Genomic DNA, 4,896 nt, shown 5'->3' with positions numbered 1-4,896 from the left:
TGTTGCTTGACTCCATGAAGCTTGAGAGCCTAGTGCCCCAAGTGTGACACCTCAAATGGTTCACACAACATCATGAACTCTTGGAATAACCATGAGAAGAAGACATACATGTTCAAATTGGCTAGCCCTCAAAGTATGTATCACTAGTGCCCATTTCTTAAACTAAAGGGGTTCTTATATAGTGTGGCTATTAGGGTTACACCATGTAACTCATGACTTTACCCATTCCTTATGCTCCATGGTTTTAACCTCCATGGAGTATCCATGGATCACCACATGGGTTAAACCCAACATAAAGGAATCTTGGATCATAAGCCCACATATATAAGAATGAATGATTTACACAATCAATCCCCATATATTTAATTAGTCTCTTTTTGATCACTAAATTAAGTCCAAATTAATTCTTGATCAATACTAATTAAATAACATGATTTCATATTAATATATTAGAACTTATAATATATTAATATGTCACAAAATGTCTTTTCCTCATAAACGGTCTATCCAAATGTTCTGATGCCATGCAACCCAAATGGACCATGCCGAGTCGGGTCAAGTACATACAAATTATAGTTATGGACTTAGACACTAATCCAACAAATGTATGGTATGTGGTATGATGGGGGAACTCACTAAGCTTCGTGCTTTTGGTTTTTAGTTTTGGTTTTTAGGTACTTCATTTTCAAAGGAAAGGAGCCGGCTCGATCGCAGCGCATCACACTATGTTTTCCACACATGAGTTCTTTGGGATTACACTCTGATATGATTTTATGATAATATTTTTTGATTATTGACACTTTGGTTTTGACATGAGATATTATTATGGATGTCTTTATACTGTTGGTTTTATAATAACTTATTTAAAAACAGAATTTTTGGTCTTGAATTTTGGGATGTTACAAGTTGGTATCAGAGCCTTGGTTTGAGGGATTCAGACACACTCTTGGGTGTGTCTGGACTCAAACTGAGGACTTGGTATGAAAATTTTCAAAAGAAAATCATTTTTATAAAAAAAAGAATTTGAAAAAGAATTTGAAAAGGGAAAAGAACTTTGAAAAGAAGAATGTGTGTGTGATGATGCAATCAGCCGAGCTCAAGTAAGTTTTCCCCAAGATACCCATACATGTTATGTTATGATATGATATGATTATGATAACTGCATGCTAGATTAGGGCTGAGGATCTAGGAAGATGCCTTATGTGCCTACTGTATGTGCTTGTAGACCTGCATGCTAGTACTGATCAGTCAGTGATAGGATAGCCTGTTTAGGTTATGCCTAATTGTATGAGCCTTCAAATTACATGCTAGTACATATTCCTGATTAGAGGATAGAATGGTATGAATAGAGATATGCTTGTAGATTTTCCCCATTGTCTGAATGCTACTTGCTTTGTGCTCTGTGGGGCTCTTAGTGATGTGAATTGACTACTAAGTGGATATGCAAGGCCACATGGGGCACAGGTGGGATAATTTCAGAGTGAAGGACTTGGCCCTATTGTACATCTCTTGTTTGAGTCCAACTATTCTAGGATTGGGTCCTTTACTCGAAGGATTATCTAATCTTTGTTGCACGTGACTATATCAATGAGGTAGTTAGTTGGCATTGGTAGGAGTCTTTCAGCAGCTGAGGGCTAGGTGAGGTCGAGAACCTAGGAAAGCCTAGGAAATGCTTTAGTGGATTCGGTTGCGCTGTTAGCGAGCAATTGGGGTATCAGTTTGAGAGGGTGACTTGGAGGATTCGAGATGATTCTTGAGGAAAATAGGGATAGGTGTGGAAGGTAGTATTGGGCCCGTACTACTGAAAGCACAAGATCCATACTCGAATCAGGGAGAGTCCTGGAGAATCCAGGAAGCCTGTGGGATAAGGATTCTTGGGTATATTCGGATATCTTGAATGTCAGTTTGGTATAGTGTTGAGCACTCAAGAATGGGACTCAGATTCTGGTTCCGGCTCAGGAGCAGGGCCTGGGCCAGTCGATGCGCGATCACAAAAGTTCATCTCATCGGAGATTACTCGTAGAGTTTTAGGAATGGACCTCAATGGTCTTTCGTTCATCCAAGGAAGGGATTTTGGAGTCTTCAATAGTCGTCTCGGGGCCTATCAGGCTGAAAATAGTCGCGGGGCAGTTAGGGGCTCACTCGGAGCCCAAAGCATGTGGATCCTTAGAATCCTTTAAGAAGGAGGATCCTATTATTAGTTCCTGTCATCGGGATCGGAAGGGAGTTTTGCACCATGTTCTCAGGATGGTCGAAGTATCTCTGGAGGAGGTGATCAGGATTCCTTCAGATGTTGCGGGCATGTTATCTTCTGCCACTTCAAAATGGATACCGGGAAAAATTGTACCGCTTTGGAATTTTCATTGAGTTTGGACAAGTTAGCTCTCGGGTCGGATCTCTGCTATTGTTTGGGTTATCAAGTATTGTTATATGCCATTCTGCATGTCGAAAAGTCCTCGATGAACCTACATAGGGATGTATCTTGCATAGTGGGTTCCGCATGTACCGTTATCATTCCGGATCCTTATCGGGATCTGTACAGGAGTATTATCCAGAGGATATAAGGTCAGGGTTAGAGCGATACTTCTCCAGTGAAGTCAGAGTTCAATGGTTCTACCATTTGTTCGGGTATGGTTGACAATTTCCCATGGAAGAACTTTAGAGTTCAAGGCACTACCGTTGCTAGGAAAGGACTGGTAGCATGCAAATGGTAGTTTTAGTTGCGGGTGTTAGATGCATAAGTGGCTGGGCATTGGATGTTCAAGAGATTTGTATTTTCGCATGGGTTGTGATCGGTAGAGTTCAGTGGTGCTGCAAGATTAGAAGTGGGAATGTGGATTTGTTAGCCAGGGTGAAGATTAAGGCCTCCAGTTGTCAGCATGGAAGATAGATTGAAGTGTTAGACTAGACCGGATTTCAAGAGTTTTCTTCACGATTTCAGAGGATGGGCGATCTTAAGGTTTAACTGGTAAGTGATCCCTAGCATTAGTAAGCACAGGTTGTCATCAGTGGATTATTAGAAAGCAAGAAGGAGTGGGAATCCTTCAATTCTCACGTGCCGTGAAGTCTTAGTTGAATCTAATTGGGGGAGAATCGACCAGGTACTTAGGAGCAGTAATAGGTGTGAAACTAGGATGAGCTTCGCATTCTTGTCAGGACGGAAGGCGGTCGAGTGGTCGTCTAGGTTGAGGATTGGGTGAGTTGGGAGTTTAGAAAATGTTCCAACTTTTGGTTCGTGCTTTTCCTTGGCATCAGATAGCAGGTTTCGGGAACCAGGTTAGAGCTCCAGTTAGGACTCAAGTTCAGTTGAGTGTTAGGTCGAGTGCGTGTTCGACCGGTATGGAAAGTGTTGTAAGTCTGCGGGTGTAGCCATAACATTCACAAGGTTGGCAGATAGTGCTAGAGTGTTGTAAGTCTGCGGGTGTAGTCGTAGTATTCATGAGGTTGGCAGACAGTGCTAGAGTGTTGTAAGACTACGGGTGTAGCCGTAGCATTCACTACGTTGGTAAATAGCATGAGAGCGTTATTAGACCGCAGAAGGAACAATACTACCCACCAGTTCGGGTGCAGTAGTGAGGATATGGAAATCCATGGATTGGATTTCGGAATTACCTAGATGGATTAGATCTGGTTGAGCCAGTGATACGACCGTAGGAACGCCACTACGGATACGGGAACATGAAAGCAATAGACCGTATGAGCCCGTTTGTGATATAAGGCTACCATTGGTCATGTAGCAATCACTTTTAGCCTTGGAATTGGTGACGTCAGGACTCGATGTATGGACCCGATCCGTTAGATCAGAAGGTCGTTAGAGCCACAAAGGCAAGACAACCAGTGGTAACTATTGATAGAAGATGATTTCGTTCAGAAGTCCTGTGAGACGACTATGTGGGAGTTCTTTGGCTCTGCAGCCGGGTCGGAACCCGGTATTTCAGATGATTGGCGAACGAATTGAGACCAGGGAGGGCTCGGTAGATTTTGGAAAGCAGCCATGTGGTAGCATGTTATTTCAGGCAGTTCAGTGCTTCGGGCAGTTTCAGTGTTTTGGCAGTATTAGTATTTGTGCGTTAGGTTGCAAGTACGAATGAAATAGCTGATTGATTGGGAAGTGACAAGTCACTCAATCGGGCTCGTTTTGTAGTTCGTGGACTTATATTGAAGATATTTTGTAGAGGAGGGGTATTTGGGTAAATTTGAAGTTAATTTGAAAGAAAAAGAGAAAGAAGGGCTGAATATGTCATAATTGAGATCTTGGGGGTTAAAAGGGTAATTTCTAGACAGGTCTTGCAAAGAATTTCGAAAACAGAGGGCTGTTTGGTAAGTATTTTACCTGAATTGAAATGGATTTTAATGTTGGGGGTTAAAAGGGTAAAATATGGGCTGAATTTGAAAGAAAATGTGAAGGGAGGGACCATTTGTGACATTATGGTAATAAGCTTAAGGGTGCCGGATATTTATTCGTTACATAACCCTAACCCTGGGAGCCATGTTACAGCTGCCACTCTCATCTCTTCAACTCCCGGCGCCGCACCGCCCTTACGCCACCCTTCACCACCGACGCTGCCACAGCTGTTAGAGTCGGAAAAACCGCCGCCACAATGCCATTCCGATCAACTAGCAGCCACATTCTTCTTCTTCTCCTTCTCAAGCCGCCATCATAGAGCCTCAGCCTCCCGCCGCCGTTCACGACTCTCCATAGCCGCTGTTGCATCCACAGCCGGCGAAGACGCGGACCGACGGGAAGGACCATTGTGGTCGTTGGGAGAAGCCGGAAGAGCTAGAAAATAGGTTGCATCGCAACCGCCGCTAATTTCGTTCGCTCCATCTGTTCTTCTGTTGTTGTGTTGTCACCAGACCACCACCGCCGTTTCTCGCTGCTCACAGTCGTGGGCT

Source organism: Lactuca virosa, chromosome 6 (assembly GCF_052849685.1).
Source record: "Lactuca virosa cultivar CGN04683 chromosome 6, Lactuca_virosa_CGN04683_v6, whole genome shotgun sequence".
NCBI classification, from domain to species: Eukaryota; Viridiplantae; Streptophyta; class Magnoliopsida; order Asterales; family Asteraceae; genus Lactuca; species Lactuca virosa.
The sequence above is the reverse complement of the archived record's forward strand: the minus strand, read 5'-3'. Positions refer to the sequence as shown.